Below are 12,955 nucleotides of genomic sequence, written 5' to 3'. Positions count from 1 at the left end.
ATGTTTGGGTGAAAAAGACACTGTATCTGGGCTTGGGTGATGGGATGAGATTCCTTCAGCCTTTCTCAGTTGCATGGATGCTAGGGTTGGTTGGATCTCCGTAAACTAGTATCTAATGTCCCTTTTCTAGGTGCTTGTGGTTCTTGTTTCTCTTTTTTAGGAGATGACCTGCCTTTTCATCTGAGGATTCTGGAGCTACTGACCTTCGAGTGGGGAGGGTATTTCCTTTCCAGAGTTATCAGGAGGGTGTGTGGTGTGGGAGAGGGCTGTGTAAGGCAGAGCCTGGGGAAAGGCAGGAGAGGAGGTGGAGTATATATTTGCTGCCTCACCTGCTTTTCAGTACTCTTTCTTACCTTCCTTTCTCTTGGTGTCTTTGCAGTCCTGTTTGAGAAGTGGGGTCTAAATAACACAAGGCCTCTGCAGTCACCTAGCTTGTGTTCCAACTCTGCCAGACTGCTTGCAGGTCCTGAAGTATGATAGGCTATTTCATATCTCACATCTTCACACATGCTGTTCTCTCTGCCCTTCTCATCCCTAGAGAAGAGGGAAAATGTCCTTTTCCCTCTTCTCTACCCCATGAATACCTCCTCATCCTTTCAAGACCTGGTTTAGATGTCACCTTTTCAGCAATACTGCCTTTGATCTCTTCTCTCTGTGGAGGTAAGCACAGCTACTTTGTGCCTCTACAGCACTCTGTGAAGTTTTCTGTTGTACCATGATTACTCTCTTAACTGTTTCCCTGTCCACATCTTGAGCCCCTTAAGAGCAAGAGACTGAGTCAGTTTCATCTCTCTTTAGGACCTGAGGGAGGCTAGAGTGCAAGAATTGTCAAACTGAACTTCACTGAACTAGCAGTAGATGGTTGTACAACCGTCTTGTGTACCTCCATAAATGAAAAAAAAATTCTCTTGCATAATTCACTGTACTGTGTATCTTTCAGGTCCCATAGTCCTTCAGACATGCATTGCAGTAGCTGACTTCCAAAGAGAACAGTGTCGTGCTCCACAGATGTCATCTTTGCCTGCTTTGCCTTACCTTGCCCTTCACCTCACAGTGCTCTTCTGGGCCTGATCCAGGGAATGAATTGGGAGGAAATGCCAGAAATGAGCCACTTTTGGCATCCTGAATCCTTCATTCTCTGGCTTGGCCCTGTGGGGCAGTATAAGGTGAGAAAATGGAAGTGAACCCGTTCCCTGTAATAGCAGCTGAAAGGGATCTCCTCCAGATCATGACTGTTGCTGCAGCAGCTATAGCAAGTGAGGCACTCCCCTAATTGCATTCTGGATCTAAGACAATCGATTCTTCTTCTAAATTAACTCACTTGGCTCACCCTGGGGTTTCTCACAGGGCTGAGAGCCTGAAACAAGTCCTATTACACTTATTTTTCTACCATCATCAGGCCACAGACTGTGAGATTGTTTGTTCTTAGCCCTTCATTTTATAGGGGAGGAAACTGAGGTTCACAATGGTCATGGGACTAGCTCACGATCATGTGACTAGTAAGTGTCAGCTGAGGCTAGACACTGGTTGTCCGTCTCCCTGCAGAGTGCTCTCTTCATTATACTTCGTTGCCTCTCATATCAGTTTCCTCTTTCTATTTGTAATTCCTGTAGATTGTGAATTTGGTGAGGGTGAGGAAGCCAGGAAACTTAATATCTTTTCCTTCTGTCACTCCCTAGCTCTTGCATAGGCTGGGCAAAGAAGATATTCAGGGAAGACTTGGTGAAGGACTGAATAAAAACCTAGTTGGCCCAGGAAGACATCATGGGTTGAGCCAGAAAAAGACTAAAGAAAGCAGATCCCTCCCAATTTCACTGGAATATCTTTGGTTTTGATGATGAATCCTGTGGTTTGGCTTTCCTAGTGTTAAACGCAACCTTGGCTGAAGCATGGAAGAGGTGTGGTTTGTAACACTGGTGAAAGCCAGGTCTGTAATGAAACTCCTGGGAAAATACCACATCTCAGCTAGCTGAGGATGCTTTCGGTTTTCAGACCCCTCCCTTGCTCCCCAGCACAATCACAGGACACAGAGATTGTGAGCAGCATTGCAAAACTCCATTACAAATCGGTAACATTTCTTTAGTGCTTACTATGATTTCTGGAACTATTTTAGGTATTTTAAAATTCTTTTCATCCTCACAATCCTCCATGAGTAGTTACTATATTATTTTTACCTTTCAAATTGATTTTATTAAGATATAATTTACATAGAGTAAAATGTACATTTTAAGTGTTCAGTTTGTGTTTTGACAAATATATATATACTCTGTAACCTCTCCCCTGCAATCCAGGTATAGGACATTTCCATCAATGGGTACTATTATTATCCTCATTCTGCAGAGGGGAAAACTGAGGTAGAGAGGGGTTAAGTGTTTTGTTCAAGGTCTCATGGCTAGTAAGTGATAGAACCAGGATTTGAACCCAGCTTGTCTAACTCCAGAGCCCATGTAACTACTGTGCTATCCTGCCTGCCATTTCTTCTTTTGTGGTCCCGTCATGACCCATCTTGCCCTGGTGGACAAGTGCATTAAGGAATAAAATGTCATAGGCTGAAAGTCTAAGCACTAAAGGGATCTTGGGGAGCAAGAAGTCCTGAGGTAGGCGGTGGGGAGGGATGGAACAGCTATCAGTACTCCTAGAATCCTAGGACCACAGCAGGCAGAGCTACTTGCCTCATGCCTAGTCTTTGCCTCTCCAGGCCTGTGAAGAACGGGGTGGACTAGGGAATCTCCTTACAGGGAATAACATTGTGTCTGAAAAAGAGACTGGCTCCTAGGCTTACATTATGAGGTATAGAAATATTGCTGATAAGAAGACACAGTACTCTCATATGCTCTGAGACTGCTCTCTGTGGTAGGCTGCACTAGTTCAGGGCTAGGCACTATAAGGGCAATGTGGACAGGCAAGAGTACATGTAAAGGAGGCAGAATGGAGAGTGGCCTTGAAGTCTAGTCCTCTGAAGAGGGGTTGAAGGAGCCAGGTTTGGAGGTCCTGAAGACAAAATAATCATTGTCTTGATAGCCTTGAGAGGCTGTTCTTTGAAAGAGATCAACTTGTGTTTCTGTGTGGCTTCAGAAGTCATGATTAGAAGCCCATGGGTAGGCCAGTGTAGCATATTTTGGAAAAATTAAAGTTCAATGGATATGACATACCTCATCAACTTGTCATTGGTTTGCAGTATGAATAAGGTTAGATGTTTTCAATATTAAGATTAATCTCTTGAATGAGTACGAAATTATCAGGAAATGTAGTATGTTTCTCTTGGGGCCTTTTCTTCTCCCTCTTTCTTTCTGGTGTATTCAGGAACTCTGAGGGGTCAGGCTTAGTTCCAAATAGAGGACTAGAGAATCATATGGGTCTGGTTTTTTGCCCCATATTTTAGCTTCTGTTGATCACATAGTGTGGCTTTTATTTATTTAATTATTTATCCTTTTTTTTTTTTAAATGCCTTTATTGTGGTACACAGTGTGGCTTTAAAAAACATATGTCTCAATGGGGAGGATACGTGCCTACCATTCACGAGTTCCTGGGTTCAATCCCCAGTACCTCTATTAAAATAAATAAGTAAAAACCTAATTGCCTCTTCCCAAAAAAAGAGTTAAAAAAAAAGAATAAAAAATAAAAACAGACATCTCACAGTATGCTGTTTCCTTATTTACTGTAGCCATGAGGACTTGGTTCTGCATAAGTTACAGTGGTTCTTTGAGGGAGGATGATAGTGCTCCATCAGTGTCACACTTGGCCTAGGCCTCACTGTGCTTGACCTCTCCAAGTGAGTGCTCTTAAGTTTATGTGTGTGTGTATGTGTGTGTGTGTATGCCCATCCATGGGAGAAGGGACCTCCTCCAATTTCTAGTTGGCTGAGTCTAGAAGTATTTCTAGATTTAGCTACATTTCAGTTCCAGAACAAAGTCTTCTTCCATGATTTTTTTGGTTATAGTATTGAGCTTGGAACACCCATTCAGACTTTCTCTTTCCTAAGTGTGAGCGCTTACTGTAGGCTCTTACTGTCCCTTACTATCTTTAACTTGACTTAAAATCTGTCAGAGAAATTCTAATAATATTGAACCTCAAAAAAAAGTGGTCAAGGTTTCAGTCTTTGGTCTGGGAGGGCTTTGGACTCTGTGCATATTTGTATTCATTTTCCCAGTTTTGCATACCAAGGGGTATTAGGAACAGTCTTTGCCAAGTCACAAAATATCATGGTGTATCCTTTTCCCCAAGGATAATGTGTGCCCACTTGCTTTATATTTATATAGTTACAAGGTGGGTAAAAAGACCTGCAAGAATAAGGGTCTGCTGAGGATGACTTGATGTTTCCATGACAGAGGGGCTGAGAACTTTCAAAATAGCAGTTTTTCTCTAACTAAAGTAATTCAAATTGTTGTTTAATCTTGTTACCTGTTAATAAACAAGGAAGATTTTTCAAACTATTATAACTCCCTGCCATTTGGAGTGGACAACCCAGAAATACAATTGCTTTAACATTACAACTATTAAACAGAGACTAGCTGCCTAGGGCCTCTGTGAAGAAATGCTGAATTTCTTAATAAGACCGCCATTCAGAATGAGTAAGGTTAACATTAGAAGATGTGAGAAGGGCCAACTGGACCATGTCATCCAAACCTGGATTTTGAAACCCTTTCCTCCATGGAGGGACTCTTACTCAATATCTGCACTATTAACATACTAGCTTCAGCCAGGTATTGCTTTTCTTTTATGTTTGGGTCCAAGTTGGGCATAGGAACTTTTCGTATTTTCATGTAACTGAATCCTACACAGAATGTTTAGTTCAGAATTTTCTGAAGACTCAGAGATAGCAATAAGAAAATAAATATAGTTATGGAAACTAGATAATCTGGCTTATAAAATGTTGCTTGATATCTGAGGCTCTCAGAAAATATACACATAGGCAGTGCCATCATGGTTATCTAGTGATGAGCTGGAAGAAAGATGAGAAATGGGTGGGGGTTAGGATGAGTTTCATCCAAAAGGCCCATCTAACTCTGAGATTCTGTGAGTCTTCTAGGCCTTTCTGCCCTGAAGATTCTAGAACTGACTTTGTACAGTGATTCCTGGAAATCTTACAGGCCCAGCAGAGAGTCAGGAAAGTGGGTGACTGTGACACAGTTGAGGTTACCACTGATCTCATTTCCCATTTCTCCCCACCGCGGTTCTCCCCTTAGGCCAGAGAAGTGCATATGTAATAGAGCCTCTTATATTATGTGTGCTTTACCACAATTAAAAAAATACAACCTGAGATTTCAAAATGTAGAATAGATAAACAAGATTATACTGTATAGCACAGGGAAATATATACAAGATCTTAAGGTAGCTCACAGTGGAGAAAAATGTGACAATGAATACATGTATGCTCATGTATAACTGAAAAATTGTGCTCTACACTGGAATTTGACACCACATTGTAAAATGACTATTAACTCAATAAAAAATGTTAAAAAAATACAATCTTATACTTTGTCCCTGATGATGATCTGTCCTTTTCTCATTTGACCCTCTCGACACCTTATGAAATGGACAAGAAAGTACTTATTAAGCTCTTTTTAGAGGTGAAGGAGTTGAGATCCAGAGAAGTTAAGTAACTTTCTTGTCTAGATTACACACTAAATTGACTGGTATTACTTTCAATAAATATTGTTGACTAAATGAGTGAACCAGAACTGGAGTCTACATTCTCTGTTTCCTTGGCCAGTATTTTGCTACCATAGTCTAAGCCCTCTAGAGGCTTTCTGTGAGTGACTTTAGGATTGGCTGGTTTTTGCTAGCCTTTCCTTTGGGATTCCCTTATTCTATAGTTGAAGTTGTGTGCACTCTTTAGAGAGCATCATCCCAATTGTGTTCCCTACAGAGTGGGAAGGGAAAAAACACTCCACCCACTGTAATTCTTTTTTTGTTACTTGTTTTCTGGGATCTTCATATTATTGCTGACAAGAGTGACTCATAGGCTTCACTATATGATTTTCTTGGTTAAGAGAACCTTTTCCTTAGCTCTAAAAGGGATTAATTAATAGTTATGTATGGTTAAGGCACAGGTGTTTAGCAGCTTTACCCAGAACACATAATTTTCTCTTCTAGCTGAGCCTAGACCTAGTACTTTGGTTTGGTAAAACTCTGTAGTCTCTGTGCTAGGTGCTGTAGGGGAGGCCCTTGGGGTGAGAGGCTCAGAGTTCAGTTGGAGAGATAAAGCACATATATAAATGGGAAAATAATATGATAGTTTTTAATAAAATGCAAAATCAAATAGTATACCTGTAAGTATTTAAACATGGGGAATAGGTCATAAGGGGCTTAGAAGGTATAGTGAAAAAAGTGTGTATTTTAGAATTGTGGTCCACTGACAGGTTAACCTTCTGAACTACTTTTTTCTTATCTGTGAAATGGGCATAGTGATAGCAGCCTTACAGGGTTGTGAAGATTAAATGAGGGTAATATGTCTGATGCATGGTAGGCATTAAACTGGTGGTAATTCCCTTCCTCCCCTTTTCTAGGAGCCTTCCTAGAGGAGGTAAGCCTGAAAGGTTGGTTAGGACGGGGAAGGGAAAGATTGGAAGAAGGCTGATGGGAAGAGGGTTATAGGAAGGGTTGGGCCTCATGAGTTTGTCAGTCTGGTGGGAGTGGAGGGTACATGGAAGAAGCAGTGAGAAGTAAAGCTAAGGAGACAGACGTTTGGACTTTATTTACAAGAGATACTATCACGCGAAGTGTTTTTAAGCCCTGTGTACAGGTGTGCATATATGTGTATAAAAGCCCTTTTTGTACTCTGCAGGTTAGTGTGGTAGCTAAGAGCTTGGACTCTGGAGCCAGACTGTCTCTAAATGCCACAACCTAGTTTACTTCTCTGTGTCTTAGTTTCTTGATCTGAAAAATGGAGATAATAATAATGATACCTTGTAGAGCTACTGTGAGGATGAATGAGATAAGAAATAGAAAGTGCTTAGTACAGTGCCTGACACACAGTGCTACAGCAATGTTAACCGCTATAATTATTGTTACTATTCTTTAAATGAAACAAAACTTTTATAAAATAGTGTATGCCCTTACTTATAAACTCTGATAATTGAAAAAAAAAAAGCTGATCCATTAGCTGAGGGATTAGCATCTGTACTTTGAAGAACTCTGCCATAGGGAATGAAAAGTCATCAATGTGGTGAGCAAGGTGAGGCCTGCAGAAAGTGGTGGTAAACAGGATCTGATCCAGAGGTGCAGGCTGCATTAGAGGGAGGAGGATTGGCAATGGGCTCTTGAGATAGAGTGTGTCCACGTTTAATCATCTAGTGTAATACATTTGCTGCCTTTGGAGACAATTCCTGGTAGGCTTAGGTAGTAGAAGTGTAGGACTTGGGCAGCCTTGTCAAAGAACTTGAGTTCCAGTGAGGGAGATAGAGCAATACCACAGCAAACAGTGCTGCCACAGGAAAGACATTGCTACATATTTTTTGAGTGAATGAATGTTATCCAGATAAAATAGGGTGATCATTCAGGACTGTAGGAGGCTGGAAGTTCCCCTCAGAAGAGGCAGTATGTGGATTGGACTTAAAGGTAGAGTGGAATTTGGTCATCAGGGGGACTGCATGGAGATGAGAGTGGGACAGTGTATGATCAAGTTAGTAGCGAGACTTCAGCCCAGTTTTTCTGTTCCAGAGCAGCACTCCTTAAATAGCCGTTAATATCTAGACTGTGTGTGGCAGTCTCATTACGTGGGCTGCAGGAGTCGCCTTCATTTCCTGAGAAGTGTGGTCTGTGGTGCTCAGGTTGCACACTGCCAGATTCTTTGCAGATTTTTAAGTCCCACAAGGGCCAGGCTGAGCTGGCATTCTGTGGCATTGGGGTGGGGCATGGGAAGGGTCCAGTTACTCCCTTCCATTTGGATAGTGCTTCAGGGAAGGGCCTGAGGACCTGCTCCCCTACACTTCTTTCCAGTGCTGCTTGTGCTATGTGCCTAGGCTGGGCCTAGCTGGAACATGGGTTTGGTGATGGGTGGGTAGGGTGTCAGGGACTACTGGATTTGGGGCTTCCACTGAATGGACTGTGGTTTGGTATGAGCTGTTTCCTTTGCTCTGTTTGTGCAGCGTCAGAAGACTTTTATTTTCATCTTTGGCCTGCTTAAAGTTAAACCACTAAAGGTTGCATTTGAACTGAACCATTTCTCATTTTGCCTGGCTTTAAGTTTAAAGTCTTAAGACCATTAATGGTGGTATCCACCAGCAGAGCTCTTTGTCAGATAAGGTGGCTCTGGCTGCTGTGGGAGGCTGGGTGCAAGGCAGGAAGCAGAAGTGTGTGAAGGCAAGATAAAGAAGTCTCTTGTAGAGTCTCAGGCTTGTGCTCAGAGCATTAGGTCTGTTTGAGTGCAGAGTAGAGCTTGGTCCACTACAGACTTTGATGGACTTTACCTGGAGCAGATGTCTCAGAGGGATAGTAGAATTTTTGAAACAACCAGGCCTACAGCATATTTCTCTTATCCCAAGGCAACTCTTCTGCTAGGAATTTAGGACTCTTTAGTCTGCCGTTAGAGACCTCTCCAGCCCTGTCTGTGCAGGCTCAGCATTCTAGCATCCAGGTGTTCTATATTCTCTAAGGCCATGCCAATGGCCAAGCCAGTCTTCTCTGGGAAGCCTTTCCCTAACCCTTAAAGGAGAATTAGTCATCTTGCTCCCACAGAACTTGGTATATCCCTTGATTGTAGCTCTTTCCTTATATCTTGATTAGCTGCCTTCTCCATTAAAAGGTAAGGTTTTTTGTCTTAGTTTTTCTGCTAAAGCTATTGATTGTATTTTAATTAAAAAAAAGATTATTTACTGCCCAACATAGCTTTTCCCCAAAGAGCCATGGGCCAATTCAGGGTTCTAAAAAACATTTTCTGGAATAGATGAAAAAATATACCAAAGAAGAAACCCAACATTCCTTCATTCTTCCTCCCCATGTATCTCCTACAGTCATATTACTGAGACTTGAAGAAAACAAATTATCACTTGTATATATTAAATTCACATAAACAATAGAAGCAAATTAATTTGTCAAAAAATGGCTTCATCTACAACAGTGAAACAAAAAATGAAATTTAAGCTTTTTGAAGGCAGATGTTCTTTTGCGTGCGTGCGTGTGTGTGTGTGTGTGTGTGTGTGTGTGTGTGTGTGTGTTTCTAGCACCTAAGTTGTATACAGGATAAACATCAATAGTGAAGAAATGAATGAATGATTTAATGGTAGGTTTTTAGTACTTTTCCTTATTAGAAGCTCAAGACCCTAACTGAGTTGATTTGGTGGGTGGACCTCAGGCTGGGGCTCAATTCGATGTCTTCTGTGTAGATTTATACTGTATAACACAGGAAACTATATTCAATATTTTGTAGTAACTTATGATGAAAAAGAATATGAAAATGAGTATATGTATGTTCATGTGTGAGTGAAGCATTATGCTGTACACCAGAAATTGACACAACATTGTAAACTGACTATACATCAATAAAAAATATATATACAAAAAGATTAAAAGAAGAATCATTTGAAATGTTCTCCCCTCTTAGGGTGTTTCTCCATGGCCTTTCCTTTTTCAGCATTCCTCTTTTCTTTAATTGGCATTTAAAGATCTGTATGCTGAGGATGAGCTGGCAAGGGGAATGTTTCCCTGAGGACATGGTGTCTAATGGCAGCCAAGGCTTTGTGGTGAATTAACTCACTGATTGAATCACTGACTTTGAGGCATCAAGGGAGGGAGCATGCGATATGTAAGTGGAGTTTAAGAACTCTGTTGCATGCATGGTGAGGGGTGGAGTGGGGGAGAAGTTGAGAGTGACTGTAAGATGAAAAGAGAATGGTCAGAGAAATCTATACAGTTTAAAATGTTTCCTCAATACCATGTTTTGGATTTTCCTTTTAGTGATCTAGAGTCAGAGTAGTTTAGTAGAAAGATCATAAGTCAAGAGACTTGACTTTTCTTCTTCCTCCAGTTCTTGTCTAGGACAAACCACTGCTGCTCTGTTGGTCTCATTTTTCTCATTTGTCAAGTGGGAATTGGGAAGATCTGCCCTGCCTGACTCCCTTGACTGTAAAGAGGATTGGTGAGATGTTAAATGAGAAAGCTCTGCAGAGCAGAGGTAATGGTGCCCTGACCAGAGCAGGAGAAGAGTGTGATTCTGGTCACCATCCCATCTTTTCTCACCAGAGTCTTCTTGTCTCTGGAGGAATCAGCTATTGTAGCCCAGTCCCTGGTGCTCAGGTTCCTCTGAACTTTCTGTTCTTTCCAGCCTCTAGATAGTGTTACTCTGTGTGTGTGTGTGTGTGTGTGTGTGTGTGTGTGTGTGTTTGTGTGTGTGTGTGTCTTTTAACTTTTTATTTTAAAATAATTTTAAACTTATAGAAACATTGAAAGAGTGGAACAAAATCTCCCATATAGCCTTCACTCAGTTTGCCAGTGGCTAACAGTTTGCCACATTGGCTTCGTCATTCTTTTTTTTTTTTTTTTTTAATTGAAGTATACTAGGTAGTGTCACTCTTCATTACAGCTGTCCCAACAAAGTCCTCCACTGCTTCTGATCTCCATCTGTCAGAGCTCTCGACAGGCTGTCTTGCCATTGTCTGTTTGGAAGTAGCTTTTAAGAGTATAGACTCCGGAGTCAAGCTGCCTGGGTTTAAATCTTTACTTTTACAACTTACTGGCTGTGTGCTCTTGAGAAAGTTACTTAATCTCTCTGTGCCTTAGTTTCCTATCTGTACAGAAGAATAGTAGTAACTGTCTCACAGAGTTATTGCGAGAATTAAATGCAGTAGTACACATGGAAAGTTTAGACTCGTACCTGGCATATAGTAAGCATTCAAAATATATTATAGTAATTATTACTTAACTCTCTAACCCATGATTGGGACTCCTTTAGGTCAGGGGCCATATCTCTGGCCCTGTTCCACTGGGTTAGAATAGCAGGCACTTGCTAAGAATTTTTTGAATAAGAGTTCAACTTTGAATACTGGATTTGCCATAAGCAATACTAACTTTACCACAGTAATCAAGAGACTTGTCTCCTCTAAGCCCTAGTTTCCACTTCTGCTAAATGGCAATCATAATCCTTGTCTTGCAGGGCTGATGTGTGGACTGAATGTAGATGAATTGCCAAGCCTTGTGTGAATGTAGCTCCCCTCCATACCTGTCAGCTGTGTGACACGTGGGGCCTAAGAATCTGCTAAGTATTATAGTACCCCCATCGTGGCCTGCTGAACCCAGGGTTGCTTCTGGGGCGATGTTTGCTGGATATTTGGGCCTAGGATGGAAGAAGGAAGCAGTACCTTGGGATTTCCCTTAGCATTTCTGGTCTTTTCTGTCTGCCTGTCCTCCTTGTTCTTCTTTGGATTCTAAGTGTCTAGAATAGCCAGAATATTTTTCTGCCTCTTAATTTTCCAAAGTGTCTTAAGCAACCAGAGAACTTTTGTTTTGGCTCCTTTAAACTTGCTCTGTTTGGTCCTTGTCATTCTTCATTAGCTGTTAGTATATTCTGCTTATTTTCAGTTTCCTGACCTGTTATATTTTTTCCAAAGCCAAAACAGCATCCAAATCACCTGAAGTAAATCACTTTATCTGGTTCACTCTAACCAATGGGAAGCACACTGGCCTGTGAAGTGGAAGACCTGAGTTCCAGTGCTGGCTCTGTCACAGTCTTGCTGTGTGCCCTTGGGCAAGGCTTTTCTCTCTCTGGGTCTCAGGCACCTCATCATTAAAATTAAGGATTTGAACCACATAAGTAATTTCTAAGGGTCCTTATATTCTGAGTGTGAGTTTCAACAAGTCATTTTTCTTTTTTGGGAAGGGGGGTTCTTAGCTTTCTCATTTGTAAAACTAAGTGGGTTGGCCTGAATAATTTATAGTCAATTCTAGGCCTCAGTCTTTTTCTTTTTTACTGCCTTGTATTGTTTTCTGGAACATTTCTGTGACAGTTAACAGCTGTGGACAGGAAACCCTTGAACACTTCTAACTTGGCAAAGGTTGCTGCTCCCTCTGAACCTCATCCCAGCCCATTTCCTGTGTTTACAGTGTTTGGGTTTTTCACTTAGTGACAGGCCTGACAGGTCATACTCCAGTTCTGTCTCTAAGGCCTGGTGCAAGGTAGACCAAAATGAGCACCAATATAGGAGCTAGGAGACAAGGTTTCAGTCTCCACTCAGCTGTGTGACCTTAGGCAAATGACCTCTTCTCTCAGGGTTCAATGTCCTCATTTGTCAAACCAGAGAATTTAACTACTGAGTCTTTCTGGCTCTGATATTATAGGATATGAATATTTGCCTCCCTTTTATTCCTCCGAAAGGGCCCTTTGTTTAGCCTGTTTCTATCACATACTCCACCCTGGAAGGGACCCAGGGGAGCTCCCTTTGCAATTCCTATGTGGAACAAAATAAGAGGAAGAGAGGAAATCAGACAGCTCTCTCAGGCCCAAATTGGAAGCAAAGAGGAGTTGATGTGGGGGGCTGGTTTGACCGAATTGCCTAACAAATCAGCTATATGGTTGGTGACCAGGCAGACACCAGGTTGCATTTAATCTTATCAAGACTGAAGGTAGACAGTAGCCCAGTTCCAACTCTACTTTTATCATTTATGTGACTTGAGTAAGTCACTTAGTGTATCTGGGCCTCATTTCCCTCCTCTTATATTGGGGATAATAGAGGTACCAACTTCGCAGGGTTCTAAAAGAGACACCATATATAGAAGTCTCAGCATAATTCTTGTCATGTTGATCCTCCCTTTCCCTTAGACAGTTACAGTGTACTTAATTCTGTACTAGCAAAGATAGCAGGAGGACACTCAAGTCCCACTCCAGAGGAGCTAACAGGCCAGCTGGGGACAGAATTCAATAATGATTAGAAGAAACTTTATGAGGTGGTGCCTGGACCAGACTGGGCCCAGTGCTCTGACCTCAGAAGGGGAGACTCATAGGGCCTGGAGTGGCTCGAGA

At 41.7% G+C, this 12,955-nt stretch overlaps 1 protein-coding gene across 4 annotated transcripts in view; it reads left to right on the top strand.

Moving 5' to 3' along the window:
* STIM1 (stromal interaction molecule 1) overlaps positions 1-12,955 on the top strand; it is a 169,725-nt gene that overhangs the window by 58,192 nt on the left and 98,578 nt on the right. The window lies entirely within an intron of this gene.

Source organism: Camelus dromedarius, chromosome 12, assembly GCF_036321535.1.
Source record: "Camelus dromedarius isolate mCamDro1 chromosome 12, mCamDro1.pat, whole genome shotgun sequence".
NCBI classification, from domain to species: domain Eukaryota; kingdom Metazoa; phylum Chordata; class Mammalia; order Artiodactyla; family Camelidae; genus Camelus; species Camelus dromedarius.
Note: the sequence above shows the minus strand (reverse complement) of the source record. Positions and strands in the feature narration are given on the sequence as shown.